The sequence below is a fragment of the Apodemus sylvaticus genome, chromosome 1 (assembly GCF_947179515.1).
Source record: "Apodemus sylvaticus chromosome 1, mApoSyl1.1, whole genome shotgun sequence".
In the NCBI taxonomy this organism is placed as follows: domain Eukaryota; kingdom Metazoa; phylum Chordata; class Mammalia; order Rodentia; family Muridae; genus Apodemus; species Apodemus sylvaticus.
In genome coordinates, this window is record NC_067472.1 from 101,616,324 (window position 1) to 101,641,679 (window position 25,356).

General features: G+C 40.7%; 2 protein-coding genes and 1 pseudogene across 3 annotated transcripts in view; all 3 read left to right on the forward strand.

Moving 5' to 3' along the window:
* The window catches only part of LOC127663948 (tripartite motif-containing protein 30A-like), a 131,662-nt gene that overhangs the window by 50,167 nt on the left and 56,139 nt on the right, over nt 1-25,356 (forward strand). The window lies entirely within an intron of this gene.
* Nucleotides 434-25,356, forward strand: part of LOC127663868 (tripartite motif-containing protein 30A-like) — a 152,709-nt gene continuing 127,786 nt past the window's right edge. Inside the window, exon 1 of the mRNA XM_052155702.1 lies at nt 434-489. The gene's annotated coding sequence lies outside the window, so the exon portion shown is untranslated. The remainder of the gene's footprint in view (nt 490-25,356) is intronic.
* On the forward strand, nt 455-25,306 carry LOC127664026 (tripartite motif-containing protein 30A-like; annotated as a pseudogene).

A 25,356-nucleotide genomic window follows, 5' to 3' on the forward strand; every position in this document is an offset into this window, starting at 1 on the left:
AAGAGTCCTGCTCCAACCTCAGAGGAACACCACAGCTTTCTGTCCCCAACCTTGATTTTCTTTCTGTCTGGGCCACACCTCCCACCAAGGCCACACCCAGCCAGGAGCTCAGGTGAGGAAGAAACCATGGGGAAGGCTTTTTTTCCAGCTTTGCAGAGGCTCGGGAACTTTGAGCGTGATTGTATCTGAACAAGTGACATAAAAAGTTCCTGTAGCTCTGAAAAATGTCCCAAGCTCCTGGAAGGCAGAGCTGACCCCAGGCAGCTGAGTCCCTCTGGTGGTAGAACACGAGTTAATGATGTGGCAACATCCCATTGGTTGGTAGTTCTGTAGTTTCTTTTTCCCAGTTCCAACCTTCGAAGTCTTAACTTTCATTTTTCTCCTGCCTCACCACAGGACAAGCATAGTTGGCTGAATCCTCAGGTCTTAGACTCTGGCCTGTGTTTGCTCCACTCCACAGATTCTGGGTCTCTGGCTGGGTATCTGAAGGTGTGAGTCTATTTTCGACTGCCAAGTTTGAAGGAATTTAGAAGAAAACACAGTCTTTGTTCTGGTGAGTTTCAGTTGAAGTTGAGAAGGGGGAGGGAGTAAGACAGAAACTGCAGGCTTCCTGCTAATTGTTCTGGTGGAGGGAGGGGTAGCCAGAGGCAGGGCAGCCTTGAGGAAAACAGCTTTCATGGTCTGGAGAGGTCCAGTTATTTTTCCAAACAAGCTTCAGTCTTTTTCTAATCTTGAATTATGAGTTGCAACATGAATCCCCTGCTCCAACACAGACACTGCTCTCCCTCCAAAGAAGGAGTACAGCCAGAGGGGTGCTGGAAAACAAAAGTTTAAGATTTCTCTGAGTAATGGTAGATTTGCCCATGATTCTAAGGGCTCATTCCCTTTGCTCTGTCTCTGTGATTGGATGTCTTGATCTCTCTGCAGCCTCCTATTAATGTACTTGTACTATGAAATAGCGGGAAGTCTGTAAAGAATTCGAATTCATAATGTCACTTAAAAGTCATTACCATTGCCTGTCCTTTCTCTTGGACCATATGTGCTATTCCTAAATCAAGATCAACCCAGGCTAGTAATTTCAGCTATCAAGAAAGCTGAAACAGGAAGGTCCAAAGTCCAAGGACCTAATAAAACCAAGTCTAAAAAAGAAAAATTAGCCAGGAGGTATAGCTGATTGATATAATTAGTGGGCTGGAGGAACACCTGCAAGTTTGTACCAGACACTAATTCAGTCAAGTAAAGAGACAGTTTGATGGGGTGAAAGAAGGAGAGAGAGAGAGAGAGAGAGAGAGAGAGAGAGAGAGAGAGAGAGAGAGAGCGCACTGGAGATGCACTCTGTATAAGTGACAGATTTTCTATTCCTGTATAGCCCAGGCTGACTTCATGGAACTGTCCTGTGTCAGCCTCCCCAGCTGCTGGGATTACAGGTGAACATTACTGTCCTAGGAGAAACAACATGAGCTCCTAAATGAGGTTCATGACTCCAATAACAACAGAAACAAGTGTTGTCTGTAGATTCTTGTTTGATTTGAGCAAACCTAGTTCATGGCATAAAAGACTGAAAGATGTCTGCTGATAGAAAGATTTAGAGATTTTGAGAACCAGAAAAGAAAGGACTTGGAGCAGGGAATGCAGGCTTCACCCAAGCTAATGTAGACACCAGAAGACACAGGTTCGGCCTTCCCGTATCCAGGTTTGCTTGAGGATGTCAAGAATCCATTCATCCACTCTCCCTTTGCTCTGTCTTGCTTTCAATCAGTTATGAATTTAGGAGTTAATTTTCACCAGTTTTCTGAATTTAGGAGTTAACTTTCTTTGCCACCATATTATGAGATATTAAAATGCACATTCTAGGGTCGCCCAGTTTTTAAATGTGCTAACATCTAAGGAGCACACCTTAAATTGCTTCAGATAATACTTCTTAGTAAATGAAACCTGGGACAATTTATTTGCCACCCTATTTGGAAAAGGACCATTTCCTCTATGAAACCTTTAACTTTCATCATTCTTAAAGAAACAGTTTTAAATAAAAAATATATTGAATAAAAAATAAAGCAAAAAAAGAAAAAGAAACAGTTTTATTTGTTACAGACCACAGAGTAAAATTATAATGATGAAGTGAATTCATTAAATATTGCTGTAGCCCAGTAGCCTTAAAGCCAAATCAAAACCTTGTCACCAAAGAAGAGGCCAAAGGAAGTGTATTTAAAGGTGGACATCACAATCAGCTCATTTGTGGGGGATGTGTAGCCGAGAAACTGCATGTACTCCCCTTGGCTGTGAGGGAGCTGTTTCATTTCCTGGTACTCAGCAATAAATGTGCTCACAAAACCAGCATAACAGTTTTACATTTGTGGGGAAGAGCAAGAAGTCCGTTTTGAGGAACTTATCTTTCAGGAATTTCAAATGGGTGCCTAGCACAAAATGGAGCTTCCTTAACCATTACATACTCCAATAACAACAGAAACAAGTGCTGTCTGTAAATTATTGTTTGATTTGAACAAACCTAGTTATTGTTTCTTAGTGTCTCTTTTTTAAAAAGATTAATATTTCTGGAATTATGGGGCATTTGGGGGATTATATGGAAACACAGTGCAATGGAAGCTTCCTAAAGTATATGGGGGTGATGCTAATGAGGTCCATTAATAATGGAAGAATCCCAACTGGCAATCTCTAGTCACCAAACAAGGTTTCTAATAGTGGGACTGGATGGGACAGGATTGCACTCATTTGAATTATTGACGAACAGGGTCCCACGGAGATCATTAAACAACCCAAGATGTTGCTAACACAATGTGTCGCTCTATGAAAAATTATCATGGCACTTGTAGAGGAAGAACCCACATACTTCATTGAACATAGAAAGTCATACTGGTGACTACATGGACCCTTCACTTGTAAGTTCTAGTCTCTTTGGTACAGGAAGGGACTCTAAAGCTACCAAAAGAGAAACATAAACACCAAGTCACCCTCGAAACCTTTATTTCCAATCTGTTATGCCTACAAAATATCCAAGGGCCATAGAACTTGTGAGAGGAGCCAACCAATGTCTTATTTGACTAAAGGTTCAGATGCCAAGGGTGAACCCATACCTAGTTTTGTTTGGGTAATCAATAACCAAAGAATAATAGTGCAGATACCTACAGTGAAACCAACCATTACTAGTCTAAAACATACGCATACATACATTTATTTAGTTTGAGTTATTTATTTGTGTGTCTGCCTGTTTACATACACATTTGAAAAGAAGGGAAGACTGTCTGTGGTGGTCAGAGGTACTTGATTCTCTGAAACTGAAGTTGCAGACATCTAGGAGCTGTTTCATGTGGGAGCAAGGAACTAAACTTGTATCTTCTGCAAGAGCAAGTACTCTTGAGCCCTGAGCCCTCTCTCCAGATGCAGGTAGTCTGAGTATAAGCATTTAACTAATTCATTTATTCATTTATGTGTGTCAGTGTCTTACTGGATATGTGTCTGTTCGCTGCTTAACTGACTGAGCCCAAGAATGACGGAAGAGAGTGTCAGGTACCCTGGGATTGGAATTACAGACAGTTCTGAATATCTCTGCACCATATGCATGTCATGCTGCCAGAGGCCAGAAGAGGGTGTCAGATCCACAGAAACTAAAGTTAAAGAAGGGGCAGTGAATGCTATGAGAGGGCTGGGAATGCAGCCATGGCTCTCTGCAACAGTAGGCAGTGGTCTAGACCACTCAGATACTTCCATCCCATTCTCTATGTTTCAATCTACCATTATTATGTTACAGAGTCAATATAGCCTTGAACTGTCATGCTTTCTTCTGAGCCTCCCAAGAAACTGCATTTAGAGTTCTGTACTACCAAACCCAACTGCTGCTCCTGCTGCTGCTGCTAATTATTATTATTATCATTATTGTTGTTGTTGTTGTTAATTTTTACAGACTTTTTTATTGTGAATGGGCATCATGGGTTACACAGAGTTACATATACTATTTTTCTGACTTAATTTATTTTTACTTATTAACTTTTCATCTTGCTTATTGCCTTCCTCCTGGTCACCCCCTCCCACAATCCTTTCTCCATGCCTCCAACCCTTCTCTTCTGAGTATGTGGGGGCCCTCTGGCTATCCCCCAACCCTGGCATATCAAGTCTCTGTGGGGCTAAAAGCATACTCTCACACTGAGGCAAGACGAGGCGGCCCAGCTAGAAGAACATATCCCACAGACAGGCAACACCTTTTGGCATAGCCCCTGATCCAGTTGTTCAGTACCTACATTAAAGACCAAGCTACATATCGGCTACATATGTGCAGAGAGGCCTAGGTTCACCCCATGTACACTCTCTGGTTAGCTGCTCAGTCTCTGAGAGCCCCCAAGGATCCAGGTTAGTTGATTCTGTTGGTCATCCTATGGAGTTCTTATCCCCTTTGGAGCCCACAAACCTTCCTCCTATTCTTCCATAGAGTCCTCAAGCTCCATAAACTCTTTGACTGTGGGTGTCTGCCTCTGTCTGAGACAGCTGTGGGTGGATCCTCTCAGACGACAGCCACTCCTAGACCCCTGTCTGCAAGCATAACAGAGTATGATTAATATGTCAGGAATTGGTGCTTGCCTGTGGGATGGGTCTCAACTTGGGCCAGTTATTGGGTGGGCATTCTGTCAGTCTCCAGTTCCCCATATCTAAACTTGTAGTGGTAAGTTATTTAAACTGCTTTGGCTCCCTGCGGGTCTAGCAGATACTACACCCACCCCAATGCTCTCTGGATTCTCAAATAAAAGACACACACACACACACACACACACACACACACACACTTAATTTTCATATACCTTGATTAGCTCAAAGGCTAGGCAGTTCTAATCCTCCCCCCAGCTGTCACAAATTCCCTCCTGGCATTCTTGGCTCAACTTGTTAAATGAATATTTCATATCTTCTACCCCAGACCAAATTAGGGGATTAGTCCTTAGAATTCTTATGGGACTAGTTGGCTTTGTCTCCTGCAGCTCTTGTCTCCTCCCTCTCTCCCAGTTCCTAGCCTGCACAAATCTAAGGCCCGTTTGGTCTCCCTATGCACAATCATGGAATCTTTATTTACCAATCAAAACTAATTGGGTTCAGGGACCTGCAGCATCTTACAAACAAATGTGGAAATTTCCATGTTATTTGGGAATCCATTAAACCAAGTTCCCAACAAACGTTTCTTGTAGACCCAACACTTCGTGGGTCAGAAGTTTTGTGAGTGGGTTGGTGTTCCTATACCTCCACTGGGATTCCTCTCTGCATACAGGAAGTAGATTCTTCAGATCTCATATCACCAATACTGTGAGTCACAGCTAAAGGCACTCCCATTGGTTCTTGCGCACCTCCCTTCTCTCTGATCTGTGTATCATCTTGGAGATGCCCCTTACCTCCCCATCCCTGTAAGGTGCAGATTTCTATACATTTTTATGGCCATCTGCCCATCCATCCTCTCCCTCCCAACACCTTATGCTGAAACCTCACATTTCCCTCCCCATCTCTTCTCCTGCCCAGTTCCCTGCCTCCATCTACCTATTGTGACTATTTTATTCTCCAGTCTAAGTGAGAATCAAGCATCCTCCCTTGTGCCTTCCTTCTTGTTTAGCTTCTTTGGGTCTGTGGAATATGGCAGGGGTACCCTGTATTTTATGACTAATATCCATTGATAGTGAGTATATACCATGCATGTGCTTTGGGGACTGGGTTACCTCGCTCAGGATGATATTCTCAAATTCCATCTATTTGCCTACAAAATTCATGATGTCATTGTTTTTCATGGCTGAATAGCATCCCACTGTGTAGATGTATCACATATCTATCCATTCTTTAGTTGAGGTACATCTAGGTTGTTTACAGTTTCTGGCTATTACATATAAAGTTGCTATAAACATACTTAAGCAAGAGTCTCTGTGGGATGGTGGAGCAACTTTCGGATATATGCCCAGGAGCAGTATAGCTGGGTCTTCAGATAGAACCATTCCAAGTTTCATGAGAAACCACCAAATTGATTTCCAAAGTGGTTGTACAAGTTTGTATGCCCATCAGCAATGAAGGAGTGTTCACCTTCCTCCACAGTCTCACAAGTATAGCCTATCTCTTGAATATTTGATTTTAAACATTCTGATGGGTATGAGATGAAAACTCATAGTTTTTTGATTTGCATTTCCCTAATGACTGAGGACTTGTAACATTTCTTAAAGTACTCCTCTGACCATTCGAGATTCCTTTGTTGAGAATTCTCTGTTTAACTCTGTATCTCATATTTTAATTGATTTTTTTTTTGGTTTGTTAGTGTTTAACTTCTTGAGTACATTATAAATTTTGGATATGAGCCCTCTGTCAAATGTAGGGTTGATGAAGAACCATTATCAATTTGTAGGTTGTTGTTTTGTCCTATTAACAGTGTCCTTTATTTTACAGAAGCTTTGCTGTTTAATGAGGTTCCATTTATAAATTGTTTATCTTGGAGCCTGAGCCATTGGTGTTTTGTTCAGCAAACTGTTTTTTGTACTATTGTGTTCAAGGTTATTTCTCACTTTCTCGTCTATGAAATTTAGTTTAGTGGATGTGATGTTGACATCCTTGATCCACTTGGACTTGAATTTTGTGCAGAGTTATAAATATGGATCTATTTGCATTCTTCTATGTGCAGACATCACGTTAGGCCAGAACCATTTGTTGTAGATGGCTTCTTTTCTTCCCGTTGTGTAGTTTCAGCTTCTTTATCAAAAATCAAGTGTCCATAGGTATGTGGGTTTATTTCTGAGTTTTCTATTTGATTCCATTGATTAGCATGTCTGCTTCTGAACCAATACCAGACAGTTTTTACTATTACTGCTCTGTAGTCCAGCTTTAGGTCAGGATTGGTGTCATGATTTGAATATGCTTGGCCGAGAGAGGGGCACTTTTATGAGGCATAGGTGTGCCACTCTGGCCGTGAGCTTAAGACCCTCACCCTACTGCCTGGAAGTCATTCTTCACTAGCAGCCTTCAGATGAAGAGGTAGAACTCTCAGCTTCTCCTGCACCATGTGTGCTTGGATGCTGCCATGTCCCCACCTTGTTGCTGCTAGATTGAACCTCTGAACTTGTAAGCCAGTCCCAATTAAATGTTGTTTTTTATAAGATTTGCATTGGTCATGGTGTTTGTTCACAGCAGTAAAACCATGACTGAGACAGATGGTGATTCCTCCTGAAGTTCTTTTATTATTCAGGATTGTTTTGGCTATCCTGGGTTTTTGGGTTTTCCATATGAAGAGCACTTTACATAATAGTATTAGAATTTTGGTGCAGATTGTTTTTCAAAAGATGGCCATTTTCACTATATTAATCATGTCATGTGCATGGGAGATCTTTCCATCTTCTGATATCTTCTGCAATTTCTTACGTTGGGGCTTGATATTGTTTTCATACACATCTTTCACTGGCTTGGTTATACTTATACTGAGATATTTTATATTAATCATGGCTATTGAAAGGGTGTCATTTCCATAATTTCTTTCTCACAGGCTCGGCTTCTTAATTTCCCTATCATGTTGGCTCACTGTGACTTTTCTATATGGACTATTACATATCCATCTTTATTGAGATCATTTGCTTTTTTAATGTGTAAAAAGACTCTTACTTGCTTATCTTTTATTTTTTTATTTTAGTTTTTTCATTTGCATTTATTCCAAGTACTTGACCTGCTGTGATGAATAGAGGCAGAAAAAAATAAGTATGCTTGTTTTATGCATGATTTTAAAGATTGTCCATTGCCCTATATTTGGCATGAGATTAGCAATGGGATTTTCATGTCTGGCTTTAGAGTAAGGCAATATATGTATATTTATAGACAGTTTTAGACATTTTATTACTGAAAACATTTTTTTCAAATATTTTTCAGGCAAAGACTGATAAGAGTTTCTTTGGGTTTAGGGATGTGATCAGTGAGACAAAGTATACCTATATAGTGGTAGATATCCTGAAACTCACTCTGTAGACCAGGCAGGCCTTGGACTCACAGATTAGCCTGCCTTAAAGATGTTCACCACAACCTGGACAACAGGAGTTTCTTTTCTTCAGTTTGTCAGTATAGTGTGACTTGTCCATTGTTTTTCATGCTGAACTAAGATTTCATATTATTGGGAGAAAACTTAGTATACTTTTAAGAATAATTTTGATACAGTCAGTATCATGGTGGCATACATACATGGGATCACCCATTAATGTTTTTTGGCAAACTTCTAGACAAAGATAAAATCTTAACATTTACAGACACAAGATTCCTCAGAGTCCCCAAGTAACTGCAGACATAATTCCACATACCCTTTGTTCTGGCTGCCAGTTGTGTCTTAGTAGCCACCCCTTTTTTTCTTTGGTGACCTCTATGAGTTAAAGCAGGCACCTGTGAAAGAAGACTCATGCCTTTCAATGTATTGAAGACAACTGACCCTCTTCAGTGATCATCTCTATACATCTAGCACAAGGATTCATGCAAACATGTGAACAAACATATGTGTAGCCTTTTATTAGATGGCAACCAGAGGAATCATTGCATATATGCATCAGGAGTGTTTACACTCAATGTCAGCATCAGCTCTTTCTGGTAAGAAACTGACATAGAATAAGTCTCACTGACTAGTGTTGACAATAGAAGAGTAGACAGAAGTATGAGAGGTTTGATGCTTTTAACACTGAAGAGGGTGCCAGGGAAAGACAGAATAAAAGAGAGATTACACAAGGCTCTTGACAGTAAACTCTTTATACTCTTCAGTAAAAGGGGGATAACATTCCTGTACATGAAATTAGTCATTTAGAATGACCTAAAAGAAGAACATCTGAAGAATGACAAAGTACTACTTGCTATGTCACCAAACCTCCTCTCATATTTCTTCCTTTGTTCTTATAACTTGTCATTGTGGTCCTTCCTTGACCTCTGCACAGGATTCACTCTGATCTTCCATTTCTTATTTGGCCCTTTTCCCCAACCATATCACACAGGCATCCGTGCAGAAATGTGAAGAGTCAGGACAGACAGACACGGGATCACAGCAACTATGGCCTCATCAGTCCTGGAGATGATAAAGGAAGAGGTGACCTGTGCTATCTGTCTGGAGCTACTGAAGGAACCCGTGAGTGCGGACTGCAACCACAGCTTCTGTCGAGCCTGCATCACACTCAACTATGAGTCCAGCAGAAACACAGAAGGGGAGAGCAACTGCCCTGTGTGCCGAGTTCCTTACACATTTGGGAATCTGAGGCCTAATCGACATGTGGCCAACATAGTAGAAAGGCTCGAGGGGTTCAAGTCCATTCCAGAGGAGGAGCAGAAGGTAAATGTCTGTGAACAACATGGAGAGAAACTCCAGCTCTTCTGTAGGAAGGATATGATGGCCATCTGCTGGCTTTGTGAGCGATCTCAAGAGCACCGTGGTCACCAGACAGCTCTCATTGAAGAGGTGGAGCATGAGTACAAGGTAAGGAGCAGGAGGATACAGGAAACAAAGTAGAAAATAGTACCAGATGGGAAACACCCACTTTTTCTGACAGGGTACTTACCTGAGCATGATAGACTTGGAACTTGATATATCATTCTGTACTCTTACAATTTGACTCCTAAAAAGATATGGTGATTTATTCCGCTTAAGCATAAGAGAATCTGCCAGAATAACAATTACTAAGATACAAAAAATATTTTAGGACTGTTTTTTAATTGAATTGTTGTCCAAGAAAGCCAAATCAGCAGAAGAACATTTGCTGATTTATTCTTTGTTTATATCAATGTTAATGTCAGATTCATTCAAAGGACCTAACATGCCATCTAGTGACTTCCCACAGTGGGCTTAAGAAGCACATGACACACAGCAGTGAAGAGAATGTGCATGTGGGAGCTGAAACATCGGGGGGGAGGGGGCGGGAAGCTTTCCATAATGAGGAACAAGAAGCAAGTTCTGTGTGTGATCTTTGTTTTCTCTTTAGACTATTTATTGGTTCTATGTGAATTTTACATCATGTTCTCCAACCCCACTCATCTCTGTCTCCTTTCATACCGGCCCTTCAGTCTTGCAACCTCCCCACTAACAGTGGAAACCCCATTGTGAAAGGTGTAGTGTGTCACACCGGGTCTTACAGTATACCCTGTAGTCCACAATTCTTTGCTTGCAAATGTTCATTGCAGTGAGTCATTGATCTGCTCGGAGGCCTCTGACTCCTGCTACTTTATCACTACTAGAACATCACTAGCACTCCTCTCAAGATATCCTATTGCTGACTTGTGTCATTGTGATCCTGTATTATTGGATCTGTATGACTGGTCCCTTCTTGTGCTCTTGCAGTTCATTGATGGGGTAGATGTTGCAGTTGGGACAATTGTAAGCCCTGGGTCTTGGTCTGAGCAGTATCTGAGCACAGGCTCTCTTACACCTTTGAGGCCCACTCACCATGGATCCCAGTAGCCAGATTCAGCTCTGCCTATATGAGGTGTAAGGAAGCTCTCCCATGTTTTTCCGCTCCTGAGAGACATGGCCAGTTCTCACATTTTCATGACCCTGCTGCCAATTCTCCTGCCTGTCATAGATGGCAAGGGATCAGGGGAGGAGGGTGCCTCTCCCTTGTCTATAGCACTGCCAAGCAGTCAAGAGGGAGGGTTCTTCTGCATGCACACCCTTAGGGCCAATTACCCTGCAACCCCCACATCCAGGGCCAGCTCTATTGTGCTGCCCAGTTATAATGCAGGACTAGCTCTCCTGCTTGATGTAGGTGTTAAAGGTAGAGGGTTAGGAGGGTTGCCTATGCTGTCACACAGCAGAAAAGTTGCAGGGCAAGCATTCCCACACTCAGACCCTTAAGACTTGCTCGCTGGTGCCCCCATCATCAGGGTCAGGTCTCCTATGCTACCCAAGAGAGGTGCTCCCCAGATGAGGAGGAGCACCAGCTCTCCCCTTCTGAAGATCTCTGGACCAGCTCTTCTGTGTCCCAAGGGGTGTGCATGTGGAGGGGAGGGATATCTCCCCCTTGCCCATGTTACCTCACAAAAGACAAGTGGCAGAGCCAACTCTCTCAGCTTGGTTCAGCTCACCCAGTCCCCTGCCACCAGGATCAACTCTAAAGTGCTGCTCAGGAAAGGTTCAGGTATCTCTTTGTTTTCTAACAGGAGACACAAGGATGTGTATTTGGATGGGAGAGGAGGGGAGGTATTGAGCATTCTTCCAAGGACTAATTAATGAGAGGGAAAAACTTATTCAGAATGTATTGTATGGAGCTAGAGAGATGACTCAGCACTTACAAGCATGAGCTATTCTTGCAGAGATCCTGAGATCAATTCCCATCAACTACATGGTGTCTCACAGCCATCTATATAATAGGATCTGATGCTTTCTTCTGTTATGCAGGCATACATGCAAAGAGATTACTCATATACTTAAATAAATAAAACTTTTTAAAAACATGCCTTGAAATATATATTGTATGAAAAGTCATTTTCAGTGAAAAAAGAAGAAACATAACTACAAAAACCACAGTTATAAATAAAAAACAAGGAAAAGAAAAAAGAATGTTCATGTGACCAGTTGTTGTACAGGTTTTAAACTCGTAGCCCTGGCAGCTGATACTCGTGGATCTCTGAGTTTTAGGAGTGTGCTTGTCTACACAGTAACTACAGGCCAGCCAAGGATGCACAACATGATCTGATTTTTTTTTTTAAGTTCAGGTGTCAAATATGACATTGTAGGACATGTGATGTATGTGTATACTTATGTTCAGAAAACTAACAAAAGTATTCTGTTCTCTGATGCTAGAAACAATTTAAGAGGTTTCTAATGAGTAGGATAACAGACTTTAGAGAGATTTCTGTCTTTGTCTTTATGGGCGTGATGTGTATAAAATAAAAATCAATTGAGCTGTAGACTTTTAAGACTTATATACTTCATGTACATACATATTGACACAAGTTTTTCAAAAGACAACAGCCTTAGGCTTCTGTCTTTCCAGAAGAGTTTCTTTGCCTTTGCTTAGGAACAGCAGGCCTACTAATCACACAACTTGACTCTGCTCCAATTCCTTTCTCACAGGAGAAGCTGCAGGCAGCTCTGCAGAAGCTGATGGAAAATGAGAAAAGATGTGATGAATGGCAGGATGACCTCCAACAGCAGAGAGCTGACTGGGAGGCAAGTGGGGACCTTCCTAAGGGCATCAGCCTGATGCCCAAGAGGGACCTGGGCAAGAAGCTCCTGGGGTCTTTGCTTCCTGGGAGCTGATGAGGTCAGGAGGCCTTGATTACATTTCCCCTCTGGTTCCCCTGGAAGATGCAGAGTCAGTGTATCGAGCTGAGCTGGACTCTGTGAGGAGCTGGATCCATGGAGGGCCTTAGTCAGAACGGCTGCTGGTGCTACTCCTGTGGTGCCTTCTGAAACTCCAGCTGATGGAAATATGCTTGGGAACAGGCCCCAGTTGTATTCTCAGGGTTTAGCATCTTCTAAGGGTTCAGAGGGAGAGTGGGGACTGTAGCAGGCAGGAACAAGTACCTTAGAAAACTGTTTAAAAACCGAGGCACATCCAGTCATCCCACTTTGGCTCGCATGGCCTTGGTAAAGGTGACCTAAGAACTTTGTTTTGGAATGTACTGAACAGACATTAAGAGGAGACACAGGTTTCCCTAATAATCCCTTCCCTTTCCCAAACTCAATTCCCTGTGAAATGTTACAGCAGTATTTCTCTATCTCCTCGTCCCATTTGGACAGACTGAATTCCTCTCCCTTTTTTTTTTTTTTACTCCTAAAGAACCAACTACAAAGTGATATAGAAAATGTTCACATAAAGTTTAACAGACTAAGAAGTCTCCTGGACTCCAAGGAGAATGAGGAGCTACAGGAGCTGAAGAAAGAGAAAGAAGATGTTGTCAAAAGGCTGGAAGAGTCTGAAAATGAACTAGGGGAGCAGAGGGAGTTGGTGAGAGACCTCATCTCATATATGCAGCATCAGTTGGAACTCTCAATCGTGGACATGCAGCAGGTAAGACTTCAGGAGAACCCAGTGTCTGAGAGTCAGAGGACAGGAAGCCATTGCCCTCCTTCTCTGCAGCTGTGTTCTTCCTGGTGATGACAGTGAGATCTTTCTGTAGTCTTTCCTGAATCAGGTTCAGAAGCTGGTGGAATCATTACATGCATGAATGTCAAGAGGAAATGGTATTTTATTATTTTATCAGGTACAGTACCAAAGCTGAACCTTGGACAGAAAAGCTGTTGGATCATGGGTAGATATTGTTGGGGACCAACGGTCAAACTACAAATGTGAGCACAGATCTCAGATGGGGATAGTTTATTGAGTATTCTTCTAAGGACTAATTAATGAGACCATAAACCAGACTCTGGAGCTGATGCGACCATGAGTCTGAATCCTACAAGGCTTTTAACCTGAAATCCACAAATATCTGTGACAAGTTATTTCACCAATCAGGATTTGGGATTAGGGGACAGCCTTAGGAGCATGTCTTTGTTGTACACTTATTCTGCCCTCATTGGTTGTGGTATTCAATTGTGGCAGAGGACTTACCTTCCCTAACATTCATGTCTTAACTTACCAAGCAGGATACCAGTTACCTATGTGCTCCTCCCTCTCTCTCCTCTCCCTCCTCCTCTCCCTCTCCCTTCCTCTCTCTCTCTCTCTCTCTCTCTCTCTCTCTCTCTCTCTCTCTCTCTCTCTCTCTCTCTCTCTGCCAAGTAGGATATCAATTACCAGGAAGTTATTGGGAACCTAAAACTTTACTTGACTCCCCATTTAAAATGGAAGTCTTATTCCAAATGAGTTTTTATATTGGTGCATGTATTCCTCTTATGTTGGGGTCCATCCTAGGAACAGCTTAAAAAGGCAAACCATAAAACTCATACATGCACAGGTACAGGAAGTTATACAGGGCAGTTGATTCTGGTCCAAGCTTATTGTGGCTGATTACACAAAGGAGTTCTAACTGACCTATATTTTGGTTGTTTCCCAAGAAAAACCAAACACAGAGCATAACATAATATGCAATCAACTTGGAGATCAAAAGTTTCCTTGTAATTGCACATGAGAGAGTTTCCTTATAGTATTAGTAACAGAATAAATTGGCTGGCTAGACAGGCAGCAGTTACCTAGGCCTTAACAATTAACACCCTTTTGTATTTCTAAGCATGTGTGAAGCACATTTCAGACTGTCAAGTTAGTCACTTCATCAGAATTTGAAAGTAGCACTGTTTATTCCTTCTTCTGACTATTTGAAACATTTATTCCCACTGCCTCTGATTCCAGTGGGAGTGGTACTTGTGGCTAGGATATGAACCAGGAACTCAGAGAGGTTTCCATGCATCTGTCTGCTGGTGGGAAATGTGGCTTCACTAACAAAAAGGCATAAAATTGAAGTGTATTTGACTTCTATCACATTTTAAATAATTTATACCAAAATCCTATGCTGGTTGTGAGTATCACTGTGGATATTTGTCTTTTCATTGGAATTGTCAGTCTTGTAGACCTTGGAGATTCTAGAAATTTTTCATAACTGCTTTGATTTCTTTGTTTCCATGGTGTTAATTTAATTACAACTGAAAATGTTCATATGAGATAGAACTATGCATTTATGTCTAAACTGAGCTAGTTCGTATACATACTAACCTCAACAAACAGACTTTACAATCTTGAATTTTTTTCTCTTGATTAATGAATCTGCCTGAATAGTATCATTTAGTGTTTTTTTCTATTCCCAGCTGGTTTAGTATAATATAAATTCTCTGGAGTTCAGATAAGTTATGACAAATGACAATACTTGCTTTTCAACATCTAATATTTTAATATATGCTGATTATGTTGTTTTTATCCATTCATCTGTAGATTAGTCCTCTGGTTGACTCTACTTTATCTACTATAATAATGATTCAGGAGACATGAACATACAGAATTCTTCAAGAGGACAAATTTGAACATCAGAATTCATCTATAACTAAAATAATTCATGCTCTCACAGAATCCCTTTTACTATGGCATCTACTGATAGGTTATTTGTCTGCCAATGAAATGAGCCAATCCTAGCCAGATTAGAATAAATTAAAGGCAAGTTTATTGGAAAGTTGAGGTGTCTATTTGACATATCAGGGTGGACCTGGCTGGTCAGGTGTGGCATCAATAAGCCCATAATAAAGAGGCAAATAAATATTGGAAAAGATAAAAAGAAGATTTAAATGTGGCTACTTTGGAAGATAGACAAATCTTCACAAAATTATGCTGTCCTTATTCAGGTTCCTTAAGTGAGATCAAATTTTCAATAGAGGATATGCAGATAAATGGAGCCCAGGTCAAGGTGTGGCACTGTCCATCATTCTCCATTCATAATGTGGGTCAAAGTGTCACACTTTAAAATGGTCAGATAAGTCATTACAACTGTTTGGAATGTTTTAAGGAGACCAGGTCTTCCTCTGGCTAAAGTTGTTTTTCTTCTCTCAATGTGAGATCCTGGAGAAATTCCTGTTTCTTTGGAATCATAGTTTCAACAGTTTGATAATCAAATTGAGAGACATACATATCTCTTTAGATCATTTGCTTTTCTGCTAGGCCAGTTGCAGAAAGAGAAGAAAGGCAGAAGAGGGAGGAAGAGGAGGAAGGGAGGGGTTAGCAGAGATCAGGTTGATTGGTTTTAAGAATTAAACATTTGAAGTCTCAGGTCCTTTTGGATTCCTCAATGTTAATATATTGATTCATGTTTAAATGTTTTAAAGAATTTGGAATTCAGCTTCTCATACACATGAGTTTCCAGAAAGGTAATGGATACCAAGCACAGAGCATGAGAAAGGTCACTGTTTATTTGTATAACGATATGCACATAAAAACCTATGTAAGCTTTCAAACTACTGTTTTTTTTTTTTTCATCTTTGGTCTCCAATACCTGGTAGTAAAAGACAGAGTCTATTAATTTGCATATAAGTCAATGATATATATATATATATATTTATATCATTCTTGGGGAACTGTGGGCGACTGATTTGATTCTCTTTTGACTTTGTCTCTTCAGTCAGTAAGACTGTAACCAAGATTTGCAGGAACATGAAGAATATGTTATAAACTGTGTTTTCTCCTTTCTTCCTAGGGTGTAAATTATGTCCTGGCAAGGTATGTCTGGGATAAGGAAGGATAGCCCTATATTGTGGTAGGAATTATTTGATATTCAACTAGTATAAATACCTCTGTGGGTTTGCTAAATTTACATGTAATACTATTCAGAAGTTCTAGGAAGAGGAAAGAGGGGGAGGAGAAAGGTAGGTTGTGGACATTTTGTAACTATTGAGAACATATTAGGTTCTCTTTTAGAGGACTGGGTTATGGAGATCTATTGAGCTAGGTCAGTAGTGAGATCAAGCAAATGGACCTACAGGTGCTTTAGGACTCCTCATGGATAGATCATCTGTCCATGCTGTGTGCTTGTATCTAGCTCTGGATCTGCAGGTAACAAGTGTTGATAGGTAGTGTATGTCCTCTGTGTCTGCAATGTTCACAAAGCTCTATGGTGGGAAAAATTCCTGAAAAATGCTTTGTGTATTTCTCCTGGAGATAGAGGAGTTCCGGATAATCTTTGGGGCTGAACTTAGATTTTTAAAAAAGAGACGACTCTGTGGGCACAATATTTTGGCAGTGAAACAATGACTGAAGGTGGACTGCATATGTCACAAGACTGTGGGAAAGCCTTGCCCTTGTATGTAAAGGGCTATATCCCAGCTGTCAGCACCAGGCTCCATCCTAATATATGGAGCATATGTCAGCTTAAGTGCCTCCTTTTCAAAATTTTGTCATATTAACAAGAGAATTTGAAGAAGCAGATGTTGGCTGATATTGTCCACATTGACAAAGTGTTTGAAGTCTTGGCTTTCTTCAGATGGTTTTCCCACCCACACTCTATGACTACTATACCAAATACTTAAAAATCCACTTTCTCTTCCTTCCTTCTTTCCTTCCTTCCTTCCTTTTCTTTCTTTTTTCCATTTTTCTATTTACTTGTTTATGTTTTTTTTATTTACATTGCAAATGATTTCCCCTTTTCTGGGTCCCCACTCCCCGCAAGTCCCATAAGCCCTCTTCCGTCCCCCTATTCTTCCATCTACCCCTTCCCACTTCCCTGTTCTAGAATTCCCCTATACTCTTGCACTGAGTCTTTCCAGGACCAGGGCCCACTCCTCCATTCTTTTTGGACATCATTTAATTTGTGGATTATGTCCTGGGTATTCAAAGTTTCTAGGCTAATATCCACTTATCAGTGAGTGCATACCATGATTGATCTTTTGAGACTGGGTTACCTCACTTAGTATGATGTTCTCCAGCTCCATCCATTTGTCTAAGAATTTCATGAATTCATTGTTTCTAATGGCTGAATAGTACTCCACTGTATAAATATATCACATTTTTTGTATCCATTCCTCCGTTGAAGGACATCTAGGTTCTTTCCAGCTTCTGGCTACTACAAATAGGGCTGCTATGAACATAGTGGAACATGTGTCCTTATTGCATGCTGAAGAATCCTCTGGATATATGCCCAGTAGTGGTATAACAGGGTCCTCAGGAAGTGACATGCCCAGTTTTCTGAGGAACTGCCAGACTGATTTCCAAAGTGGTTGCACCATCTTGCAATCCCACCAGCAGTGGAGGAGTGTTCCTCTTTCTCCACATCCTCGCCAACACCTGCTGTCTCCTGAATTTTTGACCTTAGCCATTCTGACTGGTGTGAGGTGAAATCTCAGGGTTGTTTTGATTTGCATTTCCCTAATGATTAATGATGTTGAACATTTCTTAAGGTGTTTCTCAGCTCTCCGAAGTTCTTCATGTGAAAATTCTTTGTTTAGCTCCGTACCCCACTTTTTAATGGGGTTATTTGGATCTCTGGGTTCTACTTTCTTGAGTTCTTTGTATATATTAGATATTAGCCCTCTGTCGGATTTAGGGTTGGTGAAGATTCTTTCACAGTCTGTTGGTTGACGTTTTGTCCTTTTGACGGTGTCCTTTGCCTTACAGAAACTTTGTAGTTTTATGAGGTCCCATTTGTCAATTCTTGATCTTAGAGCATAAGCTATTGGTGTTCTATTCAGGAACTTTTCCCCTGTGCCCATGTCCTCCAGGGTCTTCCCCAGTTTTTTTTTTCAATTAGTTTCAGTGTGTCAGGTTTTATGTGGAGGTCCTTGATCCATTTGGAGTTGAGCTTGGTACAAGGAGATAAGAATGGATCGATGCGCATTCTTCTGCATGCTGACCTCCAATTGAACCAGCACCATTTGTTGAAAAGACTATCTTTTTTCTACTGGATGCTTTCAGCCCCTTTGTCAAAGACCAAGTGACCATAGGTGTGTTGGTTCATTTCTGGATCTTCAATCCTATTCCATTGATCCGCTTGCCTGATATTGTACCAATACCATACAGTTTTTATCACTATTGCTCTGTAGTAGAGTTTAAAGTCTGGGATATTGAATCCCCCTGAAGTTCTTTTACTGTTGAGAATAGTTTTAGCTATCCTGGGCTTTTTGTTATTCCAGATGAATTTGAGAATTGCTCTTTCTAGCTCTATGAAGAACTGGGTTGGGATTTTTATGGGAATAGCATTGAATCTGTAGATTGCCTTTGGCAAGATGGCCATTTTAACTATATTAATCCTGCCAATCCACGAGCATGGAAGGTTTTTCCATTTTCTGAGATCTTCTTCGATTTCCTTCTTCAGAGATCTGAAGTTCTTGTCATATAGGTCTTTCACTTGTTTGGTTAGAGTCACCCCAAGATACTTTATGTTGTTTGTAGCTATTGTGAAGGGGGTCCTTTCCCTAATTTCTTTCTCAGTCTGCTTATCCTTTGGATATATAAAGGCTACTGATTTGCTTGTGTTGATTTTGTAGCCAGCCACTTTGCTGAAGTTGTTTATCAGCTGTAGGAGTTCTCTAGTAGAGTTTTTAGGGACACTTAAGTATACGATCATATCATCTGCAAATAGTGATAATTTAACTTCTTCCTTTCCAATTTGTATCCCTTTGACTTCCTTCTGTTGTCTAATTGCTCTAGCTAGAACTTCAAGAACTATATTGAAAAGATATGGAGAGAGGGGGCAGCCTTGTCTAGTCCCTGATTTTAGTGGGATTGCTTCAAGTTTCTCTCCATTTAGTTTGATGTTGGCTACCGGTTTGCTGTATATTACTTTTACTATGTTTAGATATGGGCCTTGAATTCCTGTCCTTTCCAAGACTTTTAGCATGAAAGGATGCTGAATTTTGTCAAATGCTTTTTCAGCATCTAATGAAATGATCATGTGTTTTTTCTTTGAGTTTGTTTATGTAGTGGATAGCATTTATGGATTTCCGTATATTCAACCACCCTGCATCCCTGGGATGAAGCCTACTTGATCATGGTGGATGATCGTTTTGATGTGTTCTTGGATTCGGTGGGCAAGAATTTTATTTAGTATTTTTGCATCGATATTCATAAGGGAAATTGGCCTGAAATTCTCTTTCTTAGTTGGGTCTTTGTGTGGTTTTGGTATCAGCGTAATAGTGGCTTCGAAGAAGGAGTTGGGTAGTGTTCCTTCTGTTTCTATTTGGTGGAAGAGTTTGAAGAGTATTGGTGTTAAGTCTTCTTTGAAGGTCTGATAGAATTCTGCACTGAAACCATCTGGTCCTGTGCTTTTTTTGGTTGGAAGCCTATCTATGACCCCTTCTATTTCTTTAGGGGTTATGGGTCTGTTTAGATGGTCTATTTGATCCTGGTTTAATTTTGGTAATTGGTATCTGTCTAAGAAAATGTCCATTTCCTCCAGATTCTCCAGTTGTGTTGAGTACAGGTTTTTGTAGTAGGATCTGATGATTTTTTGAATTTCCTCGGTTTCTGTTGTGATATCTCCGTTTTCATTCCTAATTTTGTTAATTTGGATACTTTCTCTGTGCCCTTTGGTTAGTCTGGCTAAGGGTTTATCTATCTTATTGATTTTTTTAAAGAACCAGCTTTTGGTCTTGTTGATTCTTTGTATGGTTCTCTTGGTTTCTACTTGATTGATTTCAGCCCTGAGTTTGATGATTTCCTGTCTTCTCCTCCTCCTGGGTGAATTAGCTTCTTCTTGTTCCAGGGCTTTCAGTTGTTCCATTAATCTTCTAGTGTATGCTCTCTCGAATTTCTTTTTGGAGGCGCTCAAAGCTATGAGTTTTCCTCTTAGCACTACTTTCAATGTGTCCCATAGATTTGTGTATGTTGTGCCTTCATTTTCATTAAATTTTAAGAAATCTTTGATTTCTTTCTTTATTTCTTCCTTGACCAAGGTATCATTGAGTAGAGTATTATTCAGTTTCCATGTATATGTGGGCTTTCTGTTGTTTTTACTGTTACTAAAGACCACTTTTACTCCATAGTGATCTGATAGGAGGCATGGGATTATTTCAATCTTCTTATATTTGTTGAGGTCTGTCTTGTGACCAACTATATGGAGAAGGTACCATGAGGTGCTGAGAAAAAGGTATATTCTTTTGCTTTGGGATAAAAAGTTCTGTATATATCTGTTAACTCCAATTGGTTCAAAGCTTCAATTAGTTTCATTGTCTCCCTGTTTAGTTTCTGTTTTCCTGATTGGTCCATTGGTGAAAGTGGAGTGTTGAAGTCACCCACAATTATTGTGTTACGTGCAATGTGTACTTTGAGCTTTAGTAAAGTTTCTTTTATGAATGAGGGCGCCCTTGTATTTGGGGCATAGATGTTCAGGATTGAGAGTTCTTCTTGTTGGAATTTTCCTTTGACCAGCAAGTAGTGACCTTCCATGTCTCTTTTGATGACTTTAGGTTGAAAGTCAATTTTATCTGAAATTAGAATGGCAACTCTGGCTTGTTTCCTGGGACCATTTGCTTGTAGAATTGTCTTCCAGCCTTTTACTATAAGGTAGTTTTTGTCTTTGACATTGAGGTGTGTTTCCTGTAAGCAGCAAAATGTAGGGTCCTGTTTATGTAACCAGTCTGTTAGTCTATGTCTTTTTATTGGGGAATTGAGTCCATTGATGTTAAGAGATATCAACGAGTAGTGGTTATTGCTTCCTAACATTTTTTATTTTAATTTTATATGTGTGTGGTTATCCTCTTTGGGTTTGATGAAAGAAGCTTAATATCCTGCTCTTGCCAGGGTATAGTTTCCCTCATTGTACTGGTGTTTTCCCCCTATTAACCTTTGTAGGGCTGGGTTTGTAGAAAGATATTGTGAAAATTTGGTTTTGTCGTGGAATATCTTGGTTTCTCCATCTATAGTAATTGAGAGTTTCGCTGGGTATAGTAGTCTCGGCTGGCATTTGTGTTCTCTTAGAGTCTGCATAAGCTCCGCCCAGGATCTTCTAGCTTTCATGGTCTCTGGTGAGAAATCTGGTGTAATTCTGATAGGTCTTCCTTTATATGTTACTTGCCCTTTTTCTCTTACTGCCCTAAGTATTCTTTCTTTGTTTAGTACATTTGGGGTTTTGATTATTATGTGACGGGAGGTATTTCTGTTCTGGTCCAGTCTGTTTGGAGTTCTGTAGGCTTCTTGTATATTCATGGGTATCTCTCTCTTTAGGTTAGGGAAGTTTTCTTCCATAATTTTGCTGAAGATATTTGCTGGCCCTTTAAGTTGTAAATCTTCACTCTCATCAATACCTATGATCCTTAGATTTGGCTTTCTCATTGTGTCCTGGATTTCCTGGATATTTTGGGTTACAAGCTTTTTGCATTTTGCATTTTCTTTAACTGTTGAGTCCATGGTTTCTATGGTATCTTCGGCATCTGAGATTCTTTCTTCTATCTCTTGTATTCTGTTGTTGATATTTGCATCTATGGTCCCTGATTTCTTCCCAAGGTTTTCTATCTCCAAAGTTGTCTCCCTTTGTGCTTTCTTAGTTGTTTCTACTTCTGTTTTTAGATCCTGAAAATTTTTGCTCAGTTCTGTCATTTGCTTGTGTTTTCCTCTAATTCTTTAGCGATTTTTGTGTTTCCTCTTTCATGACTTCTGCCTGTTGATCAAGGTTCTCCTGTATTTCTTTAATTGATTTTTGCATTTCCTCCTTATTGGCTTTTGTATTCTCCTGAATTTCTTTCAATGATTTTTGTGTTTCCCTTGTAAGGGCTTCTACTTTTTGATCCATTTTCTCCTGAATTTCTTTAAGTATGTCCTTCATATGTTCCTGTACTAGCATCATGACCAGTGATTTTAAATCCAAATCTTGTTTTTCTGGTGTGTTGGGGTATCCAGGACTTGCTAATGTTGGAGAATTGGGTTCAGATGCTGCCATAAAGCCTTGGTTTCTGTTAGTAATATTACTACGTTTGCCTTTAGCCATCTGGTTCTCCCAGGAGTTAGATGGTCTTATTATCACTGTCTGGAGCTTCAACCTACTGTGGATCTCTAAGGTTATTTCTGCAACACTGGATGACTGGGTTTCTTCTGGCACAGATTATTGATATGCTGGCTTCCTCTTTTGTGCCTTTGGAGCCCTTCTCAATCTTGCCTCAAGCAATGCTATACTTAGGTTGTCAAGGTCAACCAGGTGTTCTCTGTCTGCTCTATTATGAAGGGAAGAAGTTGGGGTGGGGGTCAGTCCCTCTGTTGATTCTCACATAGGACACAGGTCCAAAGATGGACTGGCTTGCAGATGAACCGCATATGTGCTCAGTTCCTGAGTGCAGGCAGACCCCTGGTGGTTTGCACCACCAGAAATCTAAAGCTCAGGGTGTTACAGTACCTAGTGATCCTTTTGTGTCCCTGCAGACAGCAAATATGGCTGCAGGGCTTCTCTCCTTCCACAGCTTCCCAAGCCTGGTGGGCTGGCAGACAAAAGCAGCCTAGGTGCTCAGTTCCTGAGTGCAGGCAGACCCCTGGCGGTATGCACCACCAGAAATCTAAAGCTCAGGGTGTTACAGTACCTAGAGATCCTTTTGTGTCCCTGCAGACAGCGAGTTTTGCCACGGGGCTTCTCTCCTTCTACAGCTTCCTGGGCAGGACACAGGCCCCGAGCCAGGCGGGCTGGCAGGAAAAGTCGCCTAGGTGCTCAGTTCCTGAGTGCAGGCAGACCCCTGGCAGTTTGCACCACCAGAAATCTAAGGCTCAGGGTGTTACGGTACCTAGTGATCCTTTTGTGTCCCTGCAGACAGCAAATATGGCTGCAGGGCTTGTTTTTGTTTTTTAAGACAGGGTTCCTCTTTGTAGCTCTGACTTTCCTGGAACTCACTGTGTAGAGTGGATTGCTTTTGACATCAGACATCCTCTGCCTCTATCTAAGTACATGTGATACCATTCACAGCGAACACATTATTTTTCTGCTACTTCAGTTTGATTTTTTTTAATTCACTAATTCACATTGAAAGGAGTTCTGGGACAGGAGGAGGGAAAGTGGAAGAAACACGTTTGTAAATGGGAAGTTAAGGTGATATGCTTTGGAGAATGAGACTTTCCCAGCATCACACAACAAGTATGTAGGCAGGGTCATAATTATGCCCATATCTCTACAGTTAATAGTCTACTTTCCTTCTTCCTTCTCAGAATTCTCAGAAGATTCCAAAGACATCTATAATTAGAATGGCAGAGAGTCAGTGCTGGTCAAAAGGCAAAGGTTTGAGATATGAAGGTCAATTTTATCCTTCTTAATCCCTAGCGTTGAGACCATGAGAATGAAACAGCCCCAAATGCCCCCCCAAAAAAGAAGAAGAAGGTCCCAAGCTCCAGATTTGAAAGACATGCTAAAAGGATTTGAAGGTGAGGACAGCTAAATTCTGTAATTCTGTTTATGATTCTGGGTATGGCTGGACTGCATATAGAAGAGAGTAAGGATTATGAATATGGGTAGGGTACACAGAAGAGCAGATAGTATGTCCCTGTGATGTCATTGAATATGATGGGAATTCTTCATTTATCCTGTCCTATATCACAATTTCCAAACCTTCTCATTATCTGGAAAAGAAATGGACTTTAATGTCTTGATTCCTTTGCTTGTGCTTACTGCTGTAAACTTTTATCATTTCAGGGCTCATGGATGTCCAGTGATACTGGGGTAAGGAAAAACCACAACACCATAAGCCCCTCTCCTCTCAATTTCTTCCAGAGTTTATTTCTCTGTTAAATCTCATGTTTCATGTTGCTTCTCCCACTGTGCACAGCAATCTGCCTCTCCTTGATTTTAAACAAGGCTTCTCCATGTTTCCTTTCTATTTCTCCTTAGTCTTCTATTGTTTAAGTTACAAATAAGGCTGTATCTTGTATTTCATCTGACTCAAAACATATTTTCATTTTTCTGCAGTTCATATTACTCTACAAGCAGACAACCATGTAGTCATTGCCATTAACAAAGAAAAAAAGACAAATACGATGTAGAAGTTACAATAGGAGGAATCTTCGAGTTTCTAAGACCTATCATTTGGGTGACCTAGGATATCCATCTATTTCCATATGGAAGCACTACTGGGAAATAGACATCTCTAGAAGTGATGACTGGCTCCTTGTATTAAATGATAGAAAGTATACTCAACCTCAACTTCTTTCAATGGGACTTCATTCAATGGGTGAAATGGGCTTCATTATAAAACAACATTTGTCCTGACACACAGGACAGTCAACAAGGGTTCCCTGGACCACCTAGCAGAGAATCAGAGACAAGAGATGCAAGAGATGGACAGCAAGATAGGATTCTGATCAAGCTGTCAAATTTTATTTTCACACAGTGCAATATAAAGGAAAACAAGCAAGGTATAGAGAGGGGGTAAAAGGGGGCAAGACGTCTTTAGGGAACCGTCTCTCATGGGGTAAGCATTGTCTCTAGGGAACAGTTTCTCAGAATTGTCTCTTAGAATCTCCTGAGAAAGCTGGCTGCTACTACAGGAAGTTAGCTAAACTAAAATGATCAAGAGGAGGTGAAGTGGAAAGAGGTTGCTATGGTAACTAACTATGTTATGGTAACCTAACTGCAAACAAACTCTGTTTGTTCTAACCAACATGGGTGAGCTCTGTATGTACCCACCAACTTGCTATTTGGCAAACCTGAGAGCTAGTATTTTTCCTTCTAAAAGCAGGCTTGAGCATGTAAGATGGCTGAAAGGAGGAGGTTTTGAGATCTATGAAAGAATGACTCCTGGCAAGCATTCCGATGTTAAACAAAGTGTAATGTTTCAGCCTAAATGTGGCTACTGGGTTATAGGGATGGAGAATAGTTCTGTATACAGCGCCTTTGATGAGTGTTCTGTGATCCATAATTCAAGTGTCTTGGCCCTCTCTCTGCCTAGTCCTCCCAACTGTGTTTGAGTTTTCCTGGAAGTGGAAGCTAGCAGTCTCTCATTTTATGATGTTTCTAACTTTAGATCTCTCATCTATAGGTCCTATAACCCTTCCTTCCCTGTTAAAG